Below are 27,986 nucleotides of genomic sequence, written 5' to 3'. Positions count from 1 at the left end.
TCAACTGCTGCGCAGCTGCGCATGGCATCTGCCGAGCCATCTGTCGATCCATCACACAACAGTTATAACACATACCCGTTGCCTGTTTGTTTATCAGACAACTGTGTTCCACCGTTGTCTGAATTTTCAACAGACAACGGCTCGCTCTACAACGGTGGCACTCCAAATCAGACAACAGTTTCTGTCTGTCGTCTGATGCAGTTTTTGGCATAGTGTATGTGTTGCATATAGTAAGTCACCAACTTTTGCAAGAAATGGTAATATAATATATATGCTTGGTCAAGGACGAGTAGCAAGCACTGAGAATATATTATATATATGCTTTAGACTATTATAGTATAATAGGCATAGCTATCGCATCAGTAAGGTGAGAGAGGCTTAGCTTTCTGCATGGTTTGGTAGAACTGGGAACGTCGATGCAGACTAGGTGGGTGTCCTGATCAATCAACAAGGTACCCACAGTGAGCTTCCGGGAAACTAACACTCTGGCCAGCGGAGATTTGGTGTTTGCCGCTGATGCAGTCTAGCGGAGAAACTTATGAATACAGGGTGCCGCTGACGAAGCCGGAGCGGAGGAATTCTGCCGCTGCTTCACGGTCGGCGGTGGCGAAGTTTTGGTGCTCAGCAGAGCTTTGGCTTGTGGAGCTTTGTCCAGCGGATGAGAAGTTCGGCGGTGAACAGTCCAGCGGAGGTGAACAGTCCGGTGGAGGATGCCAGCGGTGATGCTGGTTGGCGGAGCTTTTGCCGGCGGAGGTGGCTAGCGGAAGAAGCTTGGGGTCAGCGGTGGTGGCCGGCGAAGGAGGCTTGGCGGAGGTTGGCCGGCTGAACTGGGGTGCAGCGGTGCGCCGCCGCTGAGGATAGCTAGTGGAAGGCCCGTTGGTGGACTGGGTTGTCGCTGACGGAGCTCGGCGGAAACGTGGCCGGCAGAGCTTGTTTCCCGCTGATGAAGTTCGGCGGACCTGGAGCTTGGTGGAGGCTCCGAGTTCAGCGGTGTTTGGAGCTCGGTGGAGTGAAAAATTGGAGGTTGGTGGAGGTTTGATGCTCAACGGAGATGGCTAGCTAGTTATCCGGCGGAATCGAGCTAGCGGAGTTCTAGCTAGCAGTGAGGCTCAGCTCGGGGACTTGGAGGCTGTTCAGCGATGAAGTCCAGCGGGCATGGCCAGCGGTGATGCTCGGCGGAGCTTGTTTGGCGGTGTAGCCTAGCGGAGGCCTGCCGGCAGAGGTGGCTAAGTGGCTGGCGGAGGTTTTGCCGCCGGTGTCTCCTAGCGGTGTTGTAGCTAGCTGACCTGGTGCTCAGCGGAGGTTTTGGAGCTGTTGAGTTCAGCGTTGACCATGCACCCAAGTGTTGACTTGGAGTGGATTGTTGACTCGGTGCCCAGCGGCGTTTTCCATGGGAGGACCGAAGCTAGGAGGGCGGAGCTGCAGTTGGAGGGTGCCCAGTGGTGCAGCCCAATCAGTAGTGTAGCAGTGGCGGAGCGGAGGAGTTAAGCGGGGGACCGGTTCGGCGGAGCACCAGTTCGGCGGGGATGCAAGTAGGGTGGAGTTGCAGCTTCGAGTGTGGCGGAGCGGAGGTCTGCCTGAGCCAGCGGAGGATGTGGCTGGAGGAGGGAGCTGCAGCGGAGGAAGGAGACAACGCAGCGAAGAAGAAGATGGGTGTCCAGAAAAAATGTCTGGGTGCCCAGCGGAATTTTTGCCGCCCAGAATTTTTTTATATTTTTTTATTTATTATTTTTTTTTTTTAAGGTTCAGCGTTGACTAACCTTGGTCAGCGTTGACCAGACGTTGACCGGCCCCTGATGGGCGTTGACCGACCCTAATGGGCGTTGACCAAGCATGATGGGCGTTGACCAAGCACTAATTTGATGTTTACCGAAGTTCATGGTACGTGACGAAGCCATTGTGTTGGCTTCCTACAGACGGCGCCAATGTTAACGTTAGTGATCCGTGGGATCTCTAGTTAGCTTTAGAGAGAGAGAGAGAGTGACACGAGATGTATAGTGGTTCGTCTTCCGCCTTAGCGGGAAACTACGTCCACTTGAATGTGTACTAGTGTGTCGAGCCTTGCGGCCTAACAAGATTACAAGAGATGTAATGGGATCGTTTGAGTTGTGGGAGGAGGCATTCCTTTTATAGGTGAATGAATGCTCTTCCTTTACATGGTTTTCGATGTGGGACAAGCAACAACTATTTATAGTCTAGAAAGCCTATTTGTGAGGGCATGTTGGCAAGGCCGGGAAGGTGGCTTCCCGGCGACGGATTTGCGACTTCCGGATACCGTAGCGTAGCTTGAACATAGGGCTACAAGATGCATGTCTCGGTTGGGCCTCACCATGGCTTGTGGGTGTCTCAAAGAGGGTGTTACTTATGCTTGGTGATGTAGTAAATACTCCATATTGTTGGAGGTATGTACAATATTCAAGCTCATCAACGTGATAAACTTGATCCTAGAGCTGCTAAGTGTGTTTTTCTAGGATATTCATCTACTCAAAAGGGGTATAAATCTACAATTATGCTACTAGGAAGCTCATTGTTTCCAGGGACGTGAGGTTCGATGAAGTTACTCGTTATTTCACTAGAAAATCATGTGATACTGGTCAGGGGGAGTTTCTATCTGATTTGTTTCCAAGTCCTAATCTTCCTGTTGATGAGGATTGCAACTCGTCTATCAATCCTGATATCAATTCTACTGTTCCTATTAATGAGGATTACAACACATCTATCAATCCTGATATTCCAGCTCAAGAAGTTCCAGTTGTAATATCTGATTCAGAAATTGACATGCAACCTGTTGTCGAGCCTATTTCTCCACCTGTGGTTGTTCTCCGTAGAAACCCTCTGGAATCTCTACCTGCTGTTGTTCTTCGTAGAAATCCTCCACGAGAAAGAGGTCCTCCATCAAAGCTTAATGACTATAAAACCTACACTGCAAGGTATCCGTTAACACACTTCATATCTTATAAGAACTTGTCTTCTACTCATTCTGCTTTTCTGAGTGCCCTTGATTGTAAGCATGAACCTCAAAGTTTTGAGGAAGCTAATCAGCTTGATGTATGGAAGCAAGCAATGGCAGATGAACTTCAAGCTCTTCATGACAATAATACATGGAGTATTGTTCAAATTCCTAAAGGGAAGAAGGTTGTAGGAAGTCGTTGGGTTTACAAAACGAAGCTTCATTCTGATGGTTTTGTGGAGAGACATAAGGCTCGTTTAGTAGATCGTGGTTTTATTCAAACATATGGAGTAGACTACAAGGAGATTTTTGCTCATGTTGCTAAAATGAGTACAGTGAAAGTTTTGTTATCAGTTGCAGTAAATCATGCTTGGCCTCTATATCAAATGGATGTAAAAAATGTATTTTTACATGGTGATCTAGAAAAAGAGGTTTATATGAAGCTGCCCCCAGGTCATCCTCAATCTCATGATCCTGAGATAGTATGCAAGCTTCACAAGTCTATTTATAGCATAAAGCAATCTCCTCATGCTTGGTATTCCAAGCTCAGTTCAGTACTTGAGGAAGTTGGTTTTCACAGAAGCAATGCAGATTCCTCTTTGTTTGTTCGGATTGGTTCAACCAGTAAGCTTGTGGTGCTTATCTATGTTGATGATTTGATAGTAACAGGTGACAATATTGAAGAGATTCAGTCTTTCAAACAATCTCTTCGAAGCAGGTTTGCTATCAAAGATTTGGGAAATCTTAAATATTTTCTTAGTATCAAAGTGGCCACTTCTCATAAAGGTCTTTTTCTAAACCAAAGAAAATATGTTCTTGATCTCTTACAAGATACTGATTTGCAGAATTGCAAACCAGCTCGAACTCCCCTTGGTAGCAAGCTGCAACTTGATGTGTTGAGTGAGCCTCTTGTCAATCTAAGTGCCTATCAACGATTAGTTGGTGAACTTATTTGTCTCACAATCACTCGACCTGACATTGCTTATGTTGTAAGCATTGTCAGCCAATTCATGCATGCTCCAACTTTGGCTCATCTTCACATTGTAAAGCTAATTCTTCGTTATCTCAAAGGCTCAACTGGTAGAGGCATTTTGATGAAAAACAATGGCAACACTCAAATAATGGGGTACATTGATGCTGATTGGGTAGGCAATTCTCTTGATCAAAAATCCACTGGATTCTACACATTTGTTGGTGGTAACTTAGTTACTTGGAAGAGCAAGAAGCAAACTGTTGTTGCTCGATCTAGTGCAAAGGCTGAATATAGAGCTATGGCCTCCACTGCTTGTGAGCTTATTTGGTTGAAAGGTCTTCTCTCTGATTTGGGGTATCCGAGTAGTCGACCAATGTCTCTCTTTTGTGACAATCAAGCAGCAATGCACATTGCTTCTAATCCAATTTTTCATGAAAGAACCAAGCACATTGAAGTCGACTGTCACTACATTCGAGCTCAAGTTCAGTCCAAGCTAATTAATACTCACTGCACTCAAAGCTATGATCAGTTGGCTAATATTTTCACTAAGTCTCTTCCTACTGACCATTTTCACAGAATTTTGGGCAAGCTTGGATCAATGAATCCTCTTGATCCAGCTTGAGGGGGTGTATTGGCAGTATGGCTACAGTATGGCTTACTGGTTTCTGCATTATCTTCTACTGTTTATACCTTACTTTAGTTGTTAAGAAAGAGTTGTTAATACATAGTTAGACGTGTTTACCTATTAGAGTTGTTAAAAAAGTTATGGAAGTTTGCTTCTTAATGCCTATCTATTGTATTCTTGTTTTCTGTCTTGTTCATGAAGTAATAATACAACAAAACTCTTCACAAATTTCTGTCTTGTTTTCTTCAGTCATACTACTATGAAGTTCCCACCTGTGTTTTCAATGCCATAGAAATTAAAACAAATTATGCATATGAAAGCCATCTACATGTTTTTGTTGCCATATTTACTATATACTAAAAAAGAGTTGGTGTTCATGAGCACTGTTCCTAAGGGCCCGAAATGGAATGACGCTTTTGCCCCTGGTCTTTGTTGTGAATTACAATTTGCCTAACAATTTTAGTGCGTTGTTATTCGATTGTGCTTATCAACAGGTTGTCGTTTTGCAATAAAAGGGCGTGGATCAGCAGAGGAAGGCAATACAGCTATTACATCGTTGGGATCTTCATGGGGAGAAGGGAAGAGCTTGGTTTCTATTCGATTTTGATAATAGTCGGTTGTTCTTTCTATGGATTGTGAAAGCTTTGACATCAAAGGTATTGTCTGGTAGATTTCTAGGATTTTTTTGGTTTTCCTGGGGGTGTTATTCGCTTTGAATTGATATGGGTTTTCATGTTTTAGGGATATTGTTTGTTGTGGAGTTTGCGATTTGAGTGATTGGTTGGAAGAGGTTAAAGGTGAGATCTTGATTTGGGCAATTTGAAAATTTTGGTTTTCAGTTAATGTGGATTTCGATTGTTTTTGGGTGATTTATTTTTTTGAGTCCTGATAGCTATTTTGATTTGATTCTCGAGGTTCCATGCAAAGGAGTATTTCGATTGTCCTTTTCATAAGAAACCAATGACAACTGTCTCGAAGTATCCACTACATTTAGTAATATTGATTATGTTACTTATAGTTCACAGTTCAAACCCTACACTAGAAAACCAACACCCCCCCCAAAAAAAAATTGTTTCTTTTGAAAATGGCTGACCAAAGAAATCAAGTAAGGTAAGTTTTTCAATTCAATTATCAAATTGAAGTTTCCTTAAAGTGATGTAAATTTTGTAACCAGATATAATGATGCCCTTTGAAATTACTTTGTATATGTAAATAAATATCTGTATATCCCTAATAAAGTGAAAAAATATCTGTGTAAAATCATTTTTGGTCTATGATATTTGTGATATATCTCCAATAAATTGAAGAATTTTAGGATATATCCCCAATAAAGTGAAGAAATATCTATAAAAAATGATTTTATACTTTTTCTGTAAATATCTGTATATCCCAAATAAAGTGAAGAAATATCTGTGTAAAATCATTTTTTTACAGATATTTATTTACAGATAAAGTGTAAAATTATTTTTTATAGATATTTCTTCACTTTATTGAGGATATATCCTAAATTCTTCACTTTATCGGAGATATGTCACAAATATCGTAGACCAGTGAGCAGCTTTCAACCACCTAAAGTATTTTTTTTTTTTTTTATAAACCTATTATAACTTGTGGTGTATAGGTTGAAGACAAAAAAAAAAACTAAAAAACAGAAAAGATTTTTTTTTTAATGTTGAAATGATCATTTTAGCCCTCAAGGGTCAAACTTAATGTCCAATTTGGACGGAATAGTAGAAATTGGACACGGCTGATTGAAATTGGAAAGTTTAGGGGGTAAAAGTTCAAAATTGAAAGTAAAGGGGTAAATGATGACACCCTGTTAGCCAAAAAGCCACCCTCAAGTATAAGGGGTACAAGTAATAGTATAGGGATTTAAGAAAGGTTGTCAAACCCACGATGATTGGATTTCTTTCACTAGCTAGGGTGTTAACCTAAGGAGAGCTAGAATATGCAAATGTACAATCACAAACCTAAATTCACAAGGAAATCTTGGCTCATTGTGAGTATGTGCATTGTGGTGATAGTGAAATTGTTTGTTGGATAGAATAGTGAACCAAACTAAATTAAATGCTCTAATGTAAACTAAATTACTCTAAACTAAACTAGTAATATAATGGATGAAGTTAGGGGTTGGATTGTCTACCACTAACCTCCCTTGCAAGTATTGAAATTCAAATACAAGTGATGATATTCTAATTTTCCAATTACCCTCTTTGCATCCGGATAGACTATAAAGGCTTAAACTCCTTTAATGTTATCAATTCCAACGATAAGTCTAGAATTAACTACCTAAGAACAAATCCTATTACCGGTTAAGTCTCAATTTATTGTTCCTAAATGCATAAATCTTTGAGTTTAGATAATCATGCAAGCAAACCAATCCTAGATCTAGGTGATTTTAACTCACAACCTTCACATGCACATAGAGGATGCTATCATGCTATCAATGCTCAAGGTTAACTGCTCCCTCAACATTTTTTCATGAGATGACAAACACAACACATTCAAAATAGTTAAGTTTGAATGAATGCATTCACTTCTTAAATTAGCATATGAAGATGAAAATAACAAATAACTTCAAATGTAAATTAAAATATCAATTCATACAAGTTTGGCTAGGGCTTTCAACCCTAGCCCCAACAAAGTAACTACTCACTCATAGTCATACAAATTGGCATCAAATCTATAAAGTAAATCAAGGTAAATTAAAGAGTTAAGGAAAGAAAGAACTAGTTGAAGCTTGACAAATCAATGGGTAGCTTCTCCTTCATTTTTCTCCTTCAATGCTCCTTGAATCCTCCTTGATGGTGGAATGGATGGATAATGAACTTCTTGATGATGATTGTAACGTCCCGTATCTCAATTACCCGTTTACTAGTCATTTGGACGGTAAACAACCTTTATTTTCACTTTTACTATCGTTTCAGTACGTTTAGTGGCCCTAAAAGTCGACTTTTTGTTCGGGTCAAAATTTGAGAAAATTTCCTTCATGAAAGTTGTAGAGGACGTTAAACCGAGCGCGTGCATATGTGGTGCGTAAAAATCGGAGTTCGTATGCGAAAGTTATGAGCGAATTAAGGAAGTTACTGTTCATGGTAAATTTATATATATGGAAATTTTACTGTGGTAGGTTCCCAAAACCGGAAACCCACCCTTTCTCTCTCTTTCCCCCGATCTCTCCCTCTTTCCCTTTCAGCCTCTATCTTTCTCCTCTCACCGGCCACCTGGGGACGGGTCACCGATCATCACCGGCGCGCCTACTCCCCCTCTTCACGCTAGTACCCGTGAGTCACGCCAATTTGGCCGGAGAAACGAGAATCGACGGCGGGAAGCAAACTGTAGCAGATTGGGGTTTTCCGGCAATTCTTTCGTTTCCGGCCACCAAACCGGCGTCGAAGGCTCGGTTTTCGACGGAGATCATTTCCCCTAAGGCCTTGCATTCCAATTTGCCGTGTAGAGGCAGAATCGACAACCTAGGGTTCTTGAATTTCTGGGTTTTCTTCACCGGTTGATTTCGACTGTTTCAAGGTAAAATTAGATTGTGTTGTAGTTGAGAAAAAGATTGGGCGTGTTGAGTAGTTGTTGCTGCCGAAATTTGGTGGCCATCGGAGGTGGTGGCCTTCGGCGCGTGGGGCCCACGCGCCGTCACTGTAGGTTGCGCGTGGAGGCGCGTAGGGGTGCTTTTTAATTTCAAATTTTAGCTTATTAAATTCTATAATTGTTGTAGAGGTTAAATATGTGATTTTGGTTAATTTTGGGAGAAGTTTGGCATGGATTATGAATTTCCGAAGTTTGGGAGTTTCGGTTGTTGAATTGAGGGAATCCGACCTTCGGATTTCCCTTGTTCCGATATGGAATACATTAATCGACGGATGGATATTAATGGTGAAGTTTGATTGGGTGTGGAAGAGGATTGGAGAAGTTGAGGTTATGGGTTTTGAGATTAATTATTGATTATCGTAAATATTTATCAAATTGTTGTTTACGGATTATAATTGTGTACAGGACGTGATACCGACCTATTGCTCGACGAGGATCCTTACGCTTGGATACCACGTTAGCCGTTTATTGTGAGTGGACTTTTATTTTTCTAAGATTGATGCATGCATTTATTTAATCGGTTCCGAAGTTATAATTTATTTATTAATTTACTCTCTCGAGCATATGGTTATTTCGGAAACGGTTTCGGTTAATTGATTTACTTGAAGATTTTATGGCGTGCGGGGTCACGTCATTGGATTACGCTTATCTTCTTTTATTTATTTATTTCCGATATGATTTCCGGATTTATACTATTTATATTATACTTATATTCGGCGATTTGAGATTTCTATGAGATTCGATAAAATTAATCTTTATACTTATTTATATCCTATTTATTTTGATGATGAGATTTATCCTGGCGTGTGGGACACGTCGTTGGACATTCATTTACGAGAGTTGGGGAAGCTTTATGTACTTATGGATTTACTTGGTTTTCGGGTTTCTTTTGCCATACTTTGGGTGACTTATCATTGCTAGCATTGATTTTCCACCTTTGTGGCGAGGTGATGGGATCACCGAAGCCCTCCGCCTTTGTGGCGCTGGTTACTGTCTCTGTGACAGTAATTCTGAAGCCCAGTATCCTATCGCTACACATAGTGGCGTGAGGGTATATTACGGGAGTAATGGGAGTATTTTAGCCTGGGAGGCTATCACCCGAGCCTGGGAGGCTCACTCGTATGGCTATCGCCTTCCCCTACTCACTTTACTACTTAGGCTAGCGGGGCTAGCTCGATTTTCGTTTAACCAGCGGGGCTGGTCTTATTTTTCCTTGAGTATCAGAGTTTCAACTTTTTCTTTTAAATCGTATGTGACTAGCGGGGCTAGTTGGTTTTCATGAGCGGAACTCCTCTTGTTTTATTTTTGTTAATCATTGCATGCATCGGAAATTTTAAAGAAATAAATGTGGGAAAGTATAAAATCATTTTTATTAAAAATTGTTTATTTTTGTCTACTCACGCTAACGTTCGTTTTTATGTACTTTCCCCTGGGCCCTTCGGTTTCAAATGCCCAGTTCGCAGTGTAGCTGTTCGGCTTTAGGAGTTGAGGCTTAGCACCACCGCTGTCATCTATCCCTCGTAGGTTACTTGCTAACCTACTATGTGTATCGTTGTTCTTTTGGTTCTAGATTGCTCTGATAACCTTGAGATTTTTGTATAAATATTGTAACCTATGACGTGGTTGTAATTTGTGTTAATGGGATAATTTGATACTCTAAATTGTGAAGTTGTGCGGTTTTGGGAGCAGGGTGGCTCCAGGAGTTTTGGGAGGGTTGTTTAGAAGTGAAATTGAAATTCTATAGGTTTTGGGTTGCCCATTTTTAAGGGAGGTTATGCCGAAATTTTTGGTAAACCTTCTTTAAAGGTGGGTCCAGCGGGGCCACTTCGGATTCCAGGGTGGAATCCGGGGCGGACCCTGTCAGTGATAATGAATGGAATGGTGATGAAGATATGATGCTCCTTTGGCTAACTTTGAGTGGTGGTGATGAAGTTTATGGTGGTGGAAGATAGTAGTTGTGGTGGTGATGATGGAGGAGATGGAGTAGATTGGGTATTGTGGGTTTGGATTTTGGGAGGTGGATATGGAGGTTTTGTGAAGGAGATGAAGAGAGAAAGAAAATGTAATGGATGAAGGAATTGGTTATCTATGAGTGTGATGAAGGGATGTTTATATAGAGAAGAGAAAGAGGAGTATGATAGTGGAAATAATAATTATTCCACTTTCAATGAGATGGAATATGATAGTGGAAGTATGGAGGTGGAGTATGGATATTATGGGTTCACTTTCTGCTCCTTTATTCCGTCAATTATATCTCCACCAAGAATTTGGAATGGGCCTCTGACTTCTTCATATAAAATGTTCCTCCATGAGTTGAGATCATCCTGGTAAAATTTCAGAGTTAAATTCACTGTGGTTCCACCGTAAATGCTTCTGAAATACGTACAGGTCAAGTTTTCCAGTTTTCATTTTTTAGAAAATTAGACTGACTTTTTGAAGACCTTTCACTCAAAACTAGCTCTGGAACTCTTCATAACAAATGATCCTTGGGATGTCTAGGATGAAACTGGAAAGTTTCAACTCATTCGGAGTTCATTTGGTCAAGCGGCTGCCTCTCCTTTCTTGTCTAGCTCACTTTTTCCTCTCCATTATTTCCTAACATGATAAGGAAAACATAATAAATATATATAAATAAACACAAAGGTTAAGCAAAAGTACAAGATTAGGGAAATAATGAAATTAGATTAGTCAACATTAAATTTGGACTTTAGAACAAGTAATTTCCATGTTTTAGGGGACAAATATGTATATGAATTATGATCCAACACACCCCCAAACCTCAGGGGGGTAAACTGAAATTAATCCTTATATTAACAAGCTTATTGCAATTTTAGATGGCTTATGTTCAAAAAGGAGTTTGACAGCAGCTATGTGGGATTTATGAAGGATGGAGCCAAGTGGTTGGTGAAGAACACTGAAATCCTTCTGTGTATGCAGCTATCTCAAGTAAGTTCAAATTTCCTATCTTTTCAAGTAAGTTCGTTCTGTTTCAGTCTTTCCAAGAGTTTGGGTGTGATTTGTTGTAAATTTGGTATAGGTGGCTGGATTTGTAAAATACAATGTGGGTGTTAGCAATTGGTATTTTATTTGCTGTATTAGCTGCTGAAAGCTAAGGCTTGAGGTAGGGAAAGCAAAATTTTCTCTATAGCTTTGATTATGATTTGATATGTAATTGGTGTGATTGTGTTGGAACGTTTTCCTATGTGATTTTTAAGTGCAATTTGACAAGCATAGAGTTACACCCCAAACATCTAACCAGATTGTAGATGGTTAGTTTAGTTTAGTTACTACCTGGGATATGAAAAGCCAAATGGGGTATTAATGCTTCATGCATCCTCTTTGTATTCCCTACTCTCCAATGTAGTAGCTATTCTTTTGGCTTGTAAGCTAGTTCTTTTTGTTGTGTCTCTCTTGTTTACTCTCAAAACAAACCAACTTTAAAATCAAAACTTCATATTGTGATAAAAACAGTTTTGCTGAATTTTCTGAGAAAGCTGCTAATATGTTAACTTTGAGCTTTGTGTTGCCCTACTTACTGATCTCTAAATATCGTGAAATTTTGATATATTTCTGTTCTACTAGGTAAAAAATGATTTGAAAAGTTTCACCTTATTTCGATGTATAATGGATCTTCAGTGATTTTTCTTTTGAGTCTGGTCTGCTTTGGCAAAGTTCCAGAATTTTTAGTGTACCCTCTAATTTTCTTCTGAGATTTTAACTTCTATTTGAATCATCTAACCTATGTCTTTGTATATATTGAATTAGACATTCCAATAGTTGTTTCAAAATTGATTTCTTGTCAATTGGTTGTAAAATGTATTTTTGGTGGATTTTCTATTTTGATTTTGCTACTAGCTATATTTTTCTGAGACCTGACAGTTCAGTCTATTTGTATCCATCATTTCCCTTATTTCTCGAACTCTGATTAGTTTGAAATTTAAGTATGTCGTACATAAATATGTCAGCTTTCGTTCTGGAAAATTTCAACTTCATTGTTGCACAAATGAATTTTTCTTAAATCCTCAAAGCCAAACTGTTCCTGCCTAAATGTTACACTTTAAGTTGTGTCAAATTTGGTCTTTTTCTGAATTTCTTTTCAATAGATCGCTGGGGGAATGAAGCCTATGAATGATGGGACAAGCAGAGCTAAGGTGAGTCTAGTAATAGAGCCTTTTCCAAAATTGATGATGAATTGTTTGATTTATTGTCTCTGAAAAACTGTGCAGCCAGAAATTGATAGTTTCATTGTTCTATATCCCAAACGGTTTGTTTTGATTCTCTTCCTTTGGTTGAATTTTGTTGTAGAAGGAGTTGAAGTACCTGAAGGTTTTTGGGTTGGCAATGATTTACATAATGATGTTTGTATTGAATTTGTATGGGTACACGAAGAAGAACTTGGGGCCTCTGAGATCGATTGTGTGGACTGTGGAGGTTGCTATGATCAATATTGTTGCTCCAATTTACCGGAGATTCGAAGTTGCTATGATCAATATTGTTGCTCCAATCTACTGCAGATTTGAAGGAGTGCCTGATGATTTCCTTGGTTTACTCGACACAAAGGTAAATCACTCTTATCCCTTCTTACACGGGGTTATATAAATGGTAAGAAATTTTGTTTGATTTTCCAGATAAACTATCAGTTGCAGCACTGAAATGATATATATCTGAAATGTATGAAGTAATTAGTAGGCGTTTAGAAAAGAAGAAATGTATGTCAGGCTATCTAGTTAGTTACATGGAGTCTTCATTGTTACCACCTTCTTGTCTATTTGGTTGCCAAGGAAAAAGGAGATAAAATATAAGAATGTAGATAAATGCAGCTACTAGATATTAGAGTAAACAATATAACTCGGCTAAACTTAAATAAGTTATGCTCTGTGGAGTTGGAAGCAGACTTGAACTTTGCTCTTTAGCTACATGAGTTCTTACTTATCTTTATCCATGGTGCTTCTACGCCTTGTTTTTCTCATACCCTTCATTTTCTTCCTTTTGATGAAGCAAAATGCTAGAGGAAAGTGGTTGCCTCCTGGTCCTAGGAGGCCACCTGCACCATCTTTATGATGAATTGACCCATTCTGTTCTTCAACATCTTTCTAGGTAATATGGGCCAATCATGTTCTTGCAATTAGGCTTGAGGCCTACTCTAGTAGTCTCCTAAGCCGAAATGGCAAGAGAGGTTTTGAAAACTCATGACCTATTTTTTTCAGGCAGACCAGCCTTGTATGTTGCAAAGAAGCTTAGCTATGGATGTGTCAATCTATCGTTTGCTCCTTTTGGTGAGTATTGGAGAGAGGTAAGGAAGTTTGTGATCTTGGAACTACTTGGTCCAAAGAAGGTCCAAATGTTTCAGTCTGTGAGGGATGAAGAGGTTGGAGTTATGATCGACTCAATAGCTCATAAGTGTAATGATATTGTCAATCTCAGTTAAGTGACAGTTACCTTGGCCAACAATGTTTTGTGTCGCTGTGCTTTTGGTAAGAAGTATGATGGGGAAGGTGAAATTGGCATGAGCAGAAGTCATGAGTTGCTTAAAGAGTCGGTGGTCCTTTTGGGAGGACTCTATGTATCAGATTTTCTACCATGGATCAGCTGGATAAACAAGTTCAGTGGTCTTGAACAAAGAGTAGACAAGTGATTTAAGAACTTGGACAATCTCTATAACAAAGTGAGAGAGGAACACCTTGATCCTAAAAGGCCTAAAACAGAGAATGAAGATCTCATTAATGTTCTGCTTCGAGTTCAGAAGGATTCGAGTCAAGCAATACTCCTCAAAATTGAACAAATCAAGGGTGTCATCACTGTACGTTCTATTTTGCCTCTTTCTACAGGCACCTCAACATGTTTTCTTTTGTCTATTTACTTTTTATATTTCTTTAACATACATGTTCACTTGCCAGAAGATGTAGCATGTTATGTAGCTAGCTAGACTGTCAAACTAGAGTTCTAGACCCTTAATTCTAGTCTAGCTAAACTTCTATCAACATAACATATTAGACATCTAGAAACAATTTACAACTTCATAAATGAAAGATCGATATTTATACAGTGCAATTAGTAATTAAAAAAGGTGAAATCTTTTTGCAGGACATGTTTTTAGCAGCAACTGATGCCAGCTCAGCCGTATTGGTATGGACAATGACTGAGCTTATACAGTTATGCGGAACCCTCTGTTGGAAAATTTGGTCGATGGATGCTACTTCCGTTACCAGATTTCGTTTCCTACAAAATTTCCCAAATATAATATGTTATTAGTAAATAAATATAATCACATTAATGCCATAATAATCTGAAAATAGAAAATCAACACTTATCTTTTAGGTTTGCGAGCCGCCACCATATGATTACTTCAAAAAGAGTTTAAGGTTGAGGCGTGTAAACACTGCCCTTAAGAGTAGATTTCGCCTCTCGGAGACAATATCTCGGTGTAGCAAGTTTGTGGCGCCCTACCCTTTAGGGTACAACAACCTCGATCCTTGTAGGTGTACACTCACAATACTCAGATCGTGTCGAACAGCTTGAAACTTTCTTGTGGTAGAATAGACAAATTAAAGGAAACACATGAATACTTTGAGCTCGAAAAGGAAACAAAGGAGGATGAATTTCTGTTGTGTGTTTTTATCTGGAAAGCTAGGGATTATATATATGGCAGGAATGATCAATGTGATGATAATTTAACAATAGCAATTAAGCTATGTAACTTATGTAACCGAAAGGAATATTATGACATTGATTAGGAAGAATGAAAACGTCAAAATAGGAATGACATTTAAACTGTGTAACTTATGTAACACAAAGACAACATATATCTTGATATTGATGAGTAAATCAAAACGGAAGAAAGCAAATAAGGAACCACCATAATTGCAGACTTTGAACAAATGAATGATATATGAGTAAACTGATGAAATCTTTGTGTCAATCACAATCAAAGAGAGTTAATGACTATTGCCATCTGTAATTAAAGGTCCAATCGAGGTTTCAAATATAGCTGGTATTTTGAAATATTCTAACTAAATTCCAACACCCTCTGGTGTTGAAAAAGCACAAAATGAGGTGAGAAGGGTGGTAATTGAATGTATATAGTTATAATGTAAACAAGTATCAATCCTTGTTCTGAGCATGAGGCAGCTGCAATGTGATATGTGATTTTGTACTAAGTTTTGCTTTTGAAATATGTCATCTTAATTTACTAAATTTCTGTGTTTGTGTTGTTGGCCAATTGCAGGAATTATATGGAACAATGACTGTTTTTTCTTCAAAACTCTGATGCCTCAATTAGCTGATATCTCTGGAGGACTATCCGCTTCTTGAAGAACTAGAGCTGTTACATAATTGGATAAATAAAAGCTTCTGCTACTTAGACTCTCTAGATTAGTATAGTTGTTCTAGATGGTAGTTTTTTGCCTTATGAGTTTATTGAGATGATGCACATTAGGTTTATGTATGAAACAATTATGGATGTATTTGCTAGCTGCAATGACAAATTGAAGAATATATGTCATTTGTGTAGTTTCCAGATTACATTCTGATAGGAATATAAATGTGACATCTGAAATACCATGCGACCACTAAATCAAAGCCAAAATATGTTGTTGGAGCTACTTAAGAACAACAGAATTCAGGAAAAATCTATTGTTATTTTCTCACTCAAACAACAGAAAAATGTGGCCTTACAATGAAAACAAAGACAAAAATATATAAACTTTCGTTGACTCAAAACAAAAACAACGACATATAATTGTATCTTGAACGTATGTATAACAACAAATAACTGCCTTGTGTTAGTAGTTTAACTAACAGTTAACTGTTAGTTATTTACCCACTCAAACAACATAAAATTGTGGCCTTACAATAAAAACAAAGACAAAAATATATAAACTTTCATTGACTCAAAACAAAAACAACAACATATAATTGTATCTTAAATAAATGTACAACAACAAATAATTGTCTTTTGTCATGTGTTGGTAGTTTAAATAACAGTTAACTGTTATTGTAAGTCATTACAAACAACATATAATTGTCATATGAATGCATCTAACATATATATGTCTTTTGGTTTAATCAGACAACAGACGACTTGAAAACCTTCTGTCGTCTGAAAAATCAGATGACATATTTCCGTACTAGACAACATAATTTTTTTTTTATCAGACGACAGATCTCCTCTGTCGTCTAATAGCTTTTGTGGCATAGTGCATGGCTATTTATAAAAAAATTACCAATTTAACAACACACTTGTCATCAATTTGTAATATTGTCTATATACATGTAAATATTGTCCTAAATAGAATAAATACCAAAATATTTACCCCAATTACACAATCGAGAACTATATTACGTAAATGAAGACACATGCTCTATTTGGTATGAAATATGAAGATTTACCACTTGTACAAAACATTTGTCATCAATTTTGTAAAATGGTTCATAAATTGGTAGATGTTGTTTTAGACCTTGTAATTACTACAAACATGACATTTATTACAATATTTTTAATCCTTTGTCCTTATATTCGTAATAAGTGTTGTCAGAGATGTAATTATTTTCTCATTGAGGAAGATTACACAAGGCACCACCAAATTACACATTCGAGAACTCTATTACGTGAATGAGGATACATGCTCTATTTGTTATGAAATATGAAGATTTACCACTTGTAAATTAATAATGAAAAGTATAATCAGTAAAGTAATTAGTATATTCTTATATATAATTATCACTCATCCTTTAAATTTTGCTAGTATCTTATATTCTTATTGGTCATTGCGTTCTAATGCTTTTATTTTGTTTCTTTGCATGCATGTATTTATTTCTTGGGAGTCTAATGTAGTCAATTGCATGAACTTTCCTTCTAATTCTCTAGTTAATTAGCATATGTAATTAAGTTTGGAAATTTTTTGTTTTTGTTTTTGGGGGGGGGGGGGGTTCAAGCAGAAGAGTAATTCTACCATTGCTGGGGGGGGGGGGGGGGGGGAGTTCAAGCAGAAGAGTAATTCTACCATTGCTTGTACATAAATATCAAATATTATCTCTACCCATTTTGGTCCACCACATATTATGTTTCTGATCAAATCAATTATAATGTATCAAATACTATCTCTCCCCATTTTGGTTGGCTTTTTACATAGAAATGGCACCTAAGGCTCTCGTTTCCAAACTGCAATCCTTAACTACTGAATTCTCAAGTTTGAGATTGCTCATCCCAAATTCTCAATCTCATACTTTTGTTGTGAGAATTTGAAAAGCTGAAGTCCTTCAGAAGTGAAAGATTGAATATTTTATAATGACAAACCAGATCAATAATAATGTAGTAGTAAATGAACTTTTAAGTGTTGGAAAATTTGGTAGATGGATGTTATTTTCGTCATCAAATTTTGTTTCCTACAAATTCCACAAATACAATATTTTATTAGTAAATAAATATAATCACATTAATGCCATAATAAGTTGAAAATAGAAGACTAACACTTATCTTTTGGATTTGCGAGCCACCACCTAATAATTACTTCAAAAAAAAAAAAAAATTTAAGGTTAAGACGTGTAAACACTACCTTTAAGAGTAGATTTCGCCCCTCAGAGACAATGTCTCGGTGTAGTAGGTTTATGGCGCCCTACCCTCCAGGGTACAACAACCGTTAATCCTTGTAAGCGTACACTCGCAAACTTAGATCCTAGAAATGCTTGATTTTTCCCTTTGGCATTATGGAAGAGCAAGAACAAAGAACTCACTAGAGAAATTGCTACGGAGAGAAATATAGAAAATAATGAATTTCATTGTGTGTGTAAGAGCAAGAAGTGACAGGTATATATAATATATGAAAATACTTAGAGATATGATGCAAATTTAGTAAGATAATTATTGGAATATTGTAACTCCCATAACCTTAATATGCCATAATATTATGAACATAATGAAGTAGTAACGTTTAAGCATAAATGTATAGTAAATAGTTTTTCAAAGCATTGGGAGTTACACAAAGTATTTTGAAATACACAATCAAAATTTCCAACAATCCCCCACATATTTCAAAATGGAAGCTGCTAAATGAAAAAGGAAATTATAGAGTGCCAAAGGAAAATGAGAATCCAATGCTTCTGAACTGGTGTCTTTTGGACTATGAACCAGCCATAGGATAAATAATTGTGATCCATAGAAATTTGGTGAAAATTAAATTTTCTATGAACCAAATTTTTTTAATATAAATCAGAGAACTACCATCCACACTGAACTCTCGAAATCAAGTATTTTCCGCGGGTGGGCACTAATAGGCCATGCGCTCCTACCTGGATATTCATGAGTGCTCTAGAAGACTTGCCCAAGTTTCATAGGAAGCGGCTCCACTTCCACACTCATATAGGTAAGTCTATCAAGTGTGTACTGGAATCTGTTAAACAGCGACAAGCGTGGCCCGTGGCCCACCATTGTACCGATACTGTCCCAACTTAATCACCCGTTAGGTGTTGGGTTTTAATCACAAAAGGCCTCGGTACAATTGGGTGAGATCCACCCACTTATAAGTTATATTTCATTTGTCACTTTTCCAATGTGGGATCTTTCCTTTCCAACACGCCCCCTCACGTGCAACCTAACTTTAGGTCTGCACGTGAAATTAATTAATCCAATTTCCACATTAGAAATTGGGACACAAGTCTCATATCGGAGACTTGGTCGATACAATCCAAGGCCCACATTGGACACTTGGTAATTTCAATGGCAATACAGGGAACCCCAATTTGGGTTCATGATACGTGCCTACGTGGAGATGCAATTGGAGAAGGACCCGCTCTGATACCATGTTAAACAGCGACAAGCGTGGCCCGTGGCCCACCATTGTACCGATACTGTCCCAACTTAACCACCCGTTAGGTGTTGGGTTTTAATCACAAAAGGCCTCGGTACAATTGGGTGAGATCCACCCACTTATAAGTTATATTTCATTTGTCACTTTTCCAATGTGGGATCTTTCATTTCCAACAGAATCAAACACACCACCTATGCGTAAGGGCTATAGTACTTATTAAGAACAAAGTTCATCCTTATACGTTCCAGTTAAAGCATTATCTATGCACCATAGGGATAGACTCCAAACTTTATTTTGATAGTGCACCACTGATCAACAAGTGACTTGTTGTTACCCATATGAATCTACTTCCTGGGATCGCCTTCACATAGGTTGGGTTGCCATCACTTTTGACCTTTGTTATAGGCATAATCTCATCCCCCTCGATGTATTAACCACTAGTTTTGGCCTTTAGCCTAGTGATTTTGTCAGAGTATTGGCCAAAATCAACTCTGACCTACACAGTTTATTGAATAATCTCAACAATAAGTAATCTTCATTGGATTTTTAGTTATCCAATCTCACTTAGATATAAGAGCCCATTTTTTTCTTGTTTTGCCTTGACCCCCACATTTTTGAGTCTGTCTGGCTCATATATATAGGCAAGATAATATCAAGCCATATATATTTAGGCAACGAATCTTTGCATGTCAAGGACTTGAGAATTTAATAGGCAACAGTATTTACCGATTTCGTGACTTCGGATACTTTAGTCACTCCCATATTTGTAGCCATCAAATGTCTCTTTGATCAAAATTAAATTTGATCATGGAGGTACATCGAATGTCCATTTTCTCAAAGCATAAACCGAACGCAGCAATTAATGTGATAGTTTTTCAGGGCATCAGCGTAATGGACAATATTGAGACGCCAATGAATAAAAACCGCATACATTTATTTGTTTTGAGGCAACATTAACCGAAAGGCAACTCAAAACCTTTAAGGCAACATACTGAGCTAATCATCCGAGCAAATACCGTAGTAAGCAACAATATATAATTGTAGTAACAATATTGACGCGTTCAGTGGTTAGACAACCATGTTTAGAGGCTTGTTGTCTTTGCATCATATCCGGAAGCACTGATTATATATAATCAGGCAACTATTTTCTTGGTATCAGAATTCTCAAGGCAACCAGGTTCATTACTATTAAAGTATCGAGGCAACCGTTATATCTAATCCATAGGATAGGGTCCGATTCATCATTCAAGATGTAAATGAGGCAACATTTATTACTTATAACCAAACTTTAAGGCAACATTTTTTTTCTTTTTGAGGACATCAACCGTAAGGACATTAATATTCCGAGATATCAAATTGCCATAGGCAACCGTCAATGTAAAATTGACAAAATAATTTCTCAATGCATTATTCATGATAATACATTTATTTTTCAGGCAACTGAGACATCATCTTAATCAAGAGGCAATGGAAATATTGAGAGGCAACAACTTTATTGTTTCCAAAGAAACAATAATCCAAATGCAACATTTCAAATTTTTTTTTTTTCTCTTTGAAGAAAAATACTTTGAAGGGACGGATTCCGAAGGCAACAACAAAGAAACAACTTTTCGAGTTATAACGGTAAAAAATATATTAATGCATAGAAAATAATTATGGTTCAAATCATATAACAAAGAGAATTGAAAACTCTTGCTAAACCATAAGGTTAATAGAATGATGCAAAATAAATACTACGAAAATGGTAAAACGATATTAAACACAGAAATTAATATAGAAAAGTAAATGTGCAAAACGGTTAGTTTTTAAGTTACAACATAATGCATTGAACAATAAAGTGAATGCAAATTAAACTAAAATTAATAGTAGCACACAACTAATCACATATAACCGAAACTTAATGCATGATTAAACTTTATACTTTTGCAATCAATAGAAAGCCAACTAATCACATATAATTCCAAATCAAACGGTTCCTATTGCAAAAAGAACAACTAATTCATAAATATAATTCAAGATATAGTGATCCTCCATTCTCAAAGGAAAATTTTAGTAGTTCTTTTCAATTCTTGGAGTTGAAAGTAAATTTAACGATAGAGAATTATGTTCACTCAATGAATAAAAGACTTATCTTTTTATCCAAGCTTTCCACAATCCACCAACGTATCTACTCTTAAGATTGTTGGAAAATTTGGTCGTTGGATGTTATTTTCGTCATCAAATTTTGTTTCCTACAAATTCCACAAATACAATATTTTATTAGTAAATAAATATAATTACATTAATACCATAATAAGCTGAAAATAGAAGACTAATACTTATCTTTTGGATTTGCGAGCCGCCACCCAATAATTACTTCAAAAAAAAAAAAAAATTTAAGGTTGAGGTGTGTAAACACTGCCCTTAAGAGTAGATTTTGCCCCTCGGAGACAATGTCTCGGTGTAGCAGGTTTGTGGCGCCCTACCCTCCAGGGTACAACAACCGTTAATCCTTGTAAGTGTACACTCGCAAACTTAGATCTTAGAAATGCTTGATTTTTCCCTTTGGCATTATGGAAGAGCAAGAACAAAGAACTCACTAGAGAAATTGCCACGGAGAGAGATATAGAAGATAATGAATTTCATTGTGTGTGTAAGAGCAAGAAGTGACAGGTATATATAGTAGATGAAAATACTTAGAGATATGATGCAAATTTAATAAGATAATTATTGGAATATTGTAACTCCCATAACCTTAATATGCCATAATATTATGAACATAATGAAGTAGTAACGTTTAAGCATAAATGTATAGTAAATAGTTTTTCAAAGCATTGGGAGTTACACAAAGTATTTTAAAATACACAATCAAAATTTCCAACATTATGTTGTATAAAGACATGATATTTGGTAAGCTTTTCCTATTTTGACACTTACAACATCCATATGGACTTAGAGCAGAAACATAAACAAAAACTTGAAATGGACACATGTCATCAGGACAGCATGCTGTCGATCAACAACACCAAGAAGATTAAAAAATGATCCATATGTAGTAATTTATTTTGAACACAACTATTAGATCATAACAAAATAAACTTTAAAGGACCATACTTGTTTTAAAGGGCACTTAAATTGACATGCATGTCAATTCTCATCATTATGTACCAAAGATGGTGATGTGCGCAAGATATCTACAAATGTTGGAAGCGCATAGAGATATAACGTTAGCTAGAGACTAAAGGAGGAAACCTCCATTATTCTTTTGGCCTTGGAGCTACATTAGTTTCTCTTTTTCAAATTTAAAATTCAAATGAAAACAAATTATAAATTAGTTCTTCTGTATGCATTAAGTTCAAGGTAGCTAACTAGGGATGACAAAAATCCCCAGCGGGGCGGAACTTCATTGGATACCCGCCCCTAATGGGGGGAGGATTCGGGGACAAATGGGGAATGGGGATGGGGATCCCCAATCCCCGTTATCTAAGATTAGGGATGGGGCGGGGATGGTATTGTAATCCCCATCCCCAAACTCGCCCCAATAATATATACATATATTTAATTTATACATTTTTTAATTATAAATATATTAATTTTTATTTTATAATATAAATCACAAATATATATATTTACTACTTTACTTTAATTGTTACACTTTTACAATATAAACGGCATCATATAAACCCTAACTTCATAAACAACAACCCAACCGTTCATATTGTTCTCTCTAACCCAAACTGAATTATGATTTATAAATTTAATCATGTTTTAATTTTATTTGTTGTGAATTTTGATTTTAGAAAAGACAATATGAGAAATTATTTATTTATTTATTAAATTCTTATTGGGGATTTGGGGCGGGTTTGGAGACCTAGTCCCTAGTGGGGATGGGGACGGGGAATCCCCAATATATTTTTATTGGGGATTGGGGCGGGGATGGGGATGAAGAATGACTCCGGAGAAGGGGATGGTATTGTGATCCCCATCCCTATAGCTGACTGCTGACTAGTTCATTCACAGTTGGAAAATGGAAGATAACAACATGGAAATGGAAGTGATATATAATTCATATTTTGTTCGTTCCAAATGCATTATTTTTATTTTGGCTTTCAAAATTGAAATATGAAATATTGATTATTTCTAAAAGGTTCTTAATTTAGGTACAAAGATGTACATATGCACATTAATTAATGTTCAACTGCAAGTTATAGTGACCCCATGCCAATGTACATCAATTTCTCATCACATGTAGTAAGATGATGATGATGTATGACGTGATGTGAGCTACACTAGATATGTTGGAAGCTTAATTAGCCAGGTTTGCATGAGTTAAAGCTGAAGGAGAAAATTAGCTCCAATATTATATACGCCTGGAGCCATTATCTAGGCACTTATATACGGGTTTCGACGTTATATTCATGTTTAAATGAGTTTGTTTTTTGTTACTATTTACACTCTTTTTACATATAATGGATACTAAAACTATTAACATACTGAGTAATAATTGGATGACCAAAATGATAATTTTTCCAATTAGGAATTCTAAATTGCTCATCTGTTTCGGAGAATGACTACAAAAACTAGCATAATTAACATTCGCAATAAACAAAAACGGCTGATCTCCATAATTGTGGGTTTGAACCCATTGACATAAGAAACAATCAACCAATTGTTAATCTGAAATAAAGTAATCTATCTGTTCCAATCTAATCAAATTGAGTAGAGCCTCACGGTTCTTAGGTCGATTTAGATAAGCATATATCTGATCCACACTGCTAATTAGAATAAAATTTCCTATCAATTCAATAAAACTTCCTCAATAAAAGTTTCAAGAAAATTTCTTATTAGAGAAATTTCTTATTAGAGAAATTTGTTATGCCTAATCGGTGGGGTGGGGGGGGGGGAGAGAGAGTTTGGAGAGACGCTGGAGATTGGGGATGAAGGCGGGGAGAGAGCTCTTGGCTCGGCTCAAATGACCGGGGTAGAGGGGGATTGTTTGGGTGTAGAGTGACGCGAACGGTGGTTTTGTTTAGTGGCAGGCTTCGAAGTTGACCAATTTTGATCTATAGAAAGATTCGTGAAATTTAGACAAATGAGTTGACAAAAAATAAGCTTCATTTGAAATTACATTTGAAACTTCCTCACTTAAATGGAAATTAGCTTCATACCTGTATGATGCACGTATTATTGTTAAAAGGAGGAGATCATGGAAATTTTCTTCTCACCCACTCCCTTTTATGTTAGAGAGCTTCTATTCATACCTCCAAAATTGGCATTTGGACCTTTTTTTGTTCTTCAAGTGATAGTTGACTTTGTCAAGTCATGTCAAATTACAAATAAAGACACAAAAGAGAAAGAAAAAAAAATTAAAAAAAGTCTTTTCCCTTTTAGAGGTATGAAATCAACAAATGGTCATCCTCATGCCATTTTTTTTCCTTTTGTTTTTGTTATGGTCTTATCCTTACCAAGCAGCGGAGAAATCAACAGACCAGTTCCTTACTTTGAAGTTCCTTGAGTCAATTTCGGATATGCAATATTCTCTAACCAAAACACCAACAAACTACTTTCTCTTAAAATCATCTCATCCATTCAAGCGTATTGTTCTCATCGAGCAAATATATGAAACGAGGGAATTTTAGGAAGTTGAAGAAATGAACTGCTCTTGGCCTCTAAAGATGCATATGCCTACAAAATACAACAATAAGAGGGGGGAAGGGAGGGGGGGGGAGCTATCAATTGAAAGTTTTTTTTTTTTTTTTAGCTTAGTTATATCAAGAGGAAAATAATATTGTGAAATGTTCAAAAATTGATGGAGGTCTAACTACTGATTTTGGAGGTATATGAATAGAACACTCTTCAAAAAAGTTTTTATTGATATTATTGGATGATGGGTATTATGGAAAAATTAGGGAGGTATAGATAGCATATTGGTTATTTGTAAAGTAAGTTGGAGGTCTATTAAGTGGGGAGGTCTAAATACCAATTTTGGATGTATGAATAGAAGCTCTCTTTATGTTATTTTGTTTTTTTTTTAGTTTATCATAATAACCCTTTCAGATAATTTTATTAAGTGAATTTTTTTTTCTAAAAAATATTTTAGGTATTTCAAAATTTGGTGAAGCATTTGACAATAAATTTTTTGCTTTGTTTAAGAAAAACTGAATTGGGAGAGAATTGAGTCTTGCTTTCATTGATAATAGGGGTCTCTTTATATAGAGGATTACAAGACTAAAATTAGAATTGTACAAGGAAAGATCGTACAATTAATTGGATATCTATGAATATCTCTAAGAATATCTCTAATTCAAAACCCTATTACAACTAGGTCAAGTAACCTAGGGTTTGGGCCTGACACATATTCTGGATTTACTTGAACATTCTCTCTTGTGTTGCCCAAACGTGAACGTGGTGCTCATCTAGTTATCTCATTAAAAATCTTGCCTAGTAACAAAAACCCTGTGGGACAAAAATAACATCAGTTGAAGGGGAAAAAGAGCACAATACACCTTTACGTTTCGAGACCATACATGTAGACATCTCCCCATGATGTCTGCAACTCCCCTTGATGATAACGGTCATGGGAGTTTGTATAACTTCTGCAAACGATGCTACCAACATGTTTCTCGAAAGTGGAATTTAGGCAATGACTTAATGAGCAAGTTTGCCACACTGTCCTCAGATCGAACCTAGTTCACTTTGATCTTGTGAAGTGTCTGTTCTTGCTGATTATGCTTGGTGTTGTAACATTTGATGTAGCCTTACTTCATTTGTTCAAAACAAGCAACATCATTCTAAATGCTTGTAGGCTCATCTGTGGTAGACTTCAAACCACAATTGTTCGAACATGCGTAATTATGGATTCAATCCATATACATTCACGAATTGCTTTGTGAAGAGCAATAATCTCTGCATTGTTCAAAAATATAGTGACTAGGGTCTATTCTGTATACCTCCAAGATATCGCGGTCTTTACCCATGGTGAAATTTAACCAGTTTGGGAATAACCTTTGTGTGGGTCAGAGAGATACCTAACATCAGCAAAACCTTCCAAAACACTTATGTCATTTTGGGATGGGGAGCGAGAATGTAGGCTAGAGTTTGGTGGAGTTTCTGGTGTGTAATGGGTCCAAATCCACTTTGTAGGGATAGAACAAACCCATATCAATCGTACATCTCAAGTACCGAAAGATATCTTTTACACCAATCCAATGGCGTCGCATTGGCGCAAAGCTATATGTAGCTAACAAGTTCATTGTAAATGAGATGTTCGGTCTTGTGCATTGAGCAAAGTACAATAATGCGCCTATTGTACTTAAGTAAGGCACTTCTGCCTCTAGCACATCTTCATCATCATCCTTCGGACGAAGAGGATCCTTTTCAGGATCAAGACTACAGACGATCATGGGGGTGCTTGAAGGCTTGACCTTGTCAAAATGCCTAAGCATCTATCAACATGATGCTCAAGTTCCAAACCGAGACATAATCATGTTCTCCCAAAATCCTTCATCTCAAACTCAGATTTTAAGTGTTCAGCGGTTTCCCTTAACTCTTTAAGGGTTTTCAATGAAGATCATGTCCAATATGAACTGCGATAAAATCCGAAAGTTGTTATTGAAACGCGCGGGCATATCCATTCTCAATCAAGTAGTCACTTTAGTGAGCGTTTCAGCCTTATTGCAAACGCGCTCCGTGGTCTAGAGCCACTTGACTTGGGTAAATGAAGTTCACCGTGAACCTTCATTTATATTCCGTATCTAGATCCCTGTAGAGATATGTAGTGACCACATTTGTAAGCTGCATGATCAGTCATTTGGAAACTGCCAAACTGACAGGGTAATGGAGTGCTGTGACATCCATTATGAGAGAATATGTCTCATCGTAGTCGATTCCAGGACGTTTTGTGAGAATCCTTGCGCCATAAAGCGAGATTACCATATATTTTTCTCACCACGCTTTCTAACGAAGACCCATTAGTCAACAGGTTTTATGTTAGGAGGTGTTTTCTCACTGGCTCGAAAACCTTCCTCTTCGTCAGAGAATCCATCTTAACTTGGATCACATCTTTCCATTTAGGCCAAATTTATCTACGTTGGCATTCATTCATCAACGGAGCGTGGTTCGATATCATCAGACTGAACAAACTCATGCGCAACGAAATACGCGACTACATCATCAATTATGATGGAGTTTCTATCCTACATCTCATGTACACTAGTGGCTTCTCTTTTCTGGCTTTAACAATTTGCTTGGCTTAATGTGATGAATCTTTAATGCGAGTACTTTGTGGTGTTCTACATTGATCTTTCCAATTGAGTATTGACTTGATCTTACGAAAACCTTATGTAACTGATTTGCAAATGCTTTCAAGTCTCATCCATAGGTGTCATGCATGTGGGCTATGGTTGAAATGGATCATGTTCCCAATCTCAACTGCACTAACTGCTACCCAACAAAGAGAAATGAGATCTCTGGTTTTGTTCTTGGATGGTGTTTAAGATTCACAATTAAATCCAGATAAGATTTGACCCATCATTTCGTTTTCATTTTCTGTTAACTTTTAGTTCTCTACTTTAATTGTGATTCTATTTATGATTAGATTGTGTTTGATAGTGAACAGAGTGATTATGTTTGTGGGACATTTCATTTTCTTTCATTTTCGGACTCCTTAGCAGTTATCGTGCTGGAAGGGCACATCCCTCACTTTCTCCCCTCTCCCCCAAGTTCTCTTCCCTAATTTCAGGGGAGATAGTGTCTACATCTGTAGACAGTGCTTTACTATGTGTTGTTCCAAGTTTCTTTGTTATTTTGTTTTGTCTCTACTTGCCGTTATTATGGCAACAAGTGCCACAGTGGATGCCACAAAAGATCATTTAGAATTTGGGATTGTTTTCAATTCAATTGAGATCAAATCAAGAAGAAGATGCTTCACTCCAAGGATGATACCTTAAAGATGGGTGACGTGTCCCAATGGGTTTTACCTGAATAAGGTTTAATGAGGCCACCCATAGAATAGGTTTGAGAAGAAGTGAGGATATTTTGCCACTCTTCCCGCTG

Source organism: Rosa chinensis, chromosome 3 (assembly GCF_002994745.2).
Source record: "Rosa chinensis cultivar Old Blush chromosome 3, RchiOBHm-V2, whole genome shotgun sequence".
In the NCBI taxonomy this organism is placed as follows: domain Eukaryota; kingdom Viridiplantae; phylum Streptophyta; class Magnoliopsida; order Rosales; family Rosaceae; genus Rosa; species Rosa chinensis.
Note: the sequence above shows the minus strand (reverse complement) of the source record.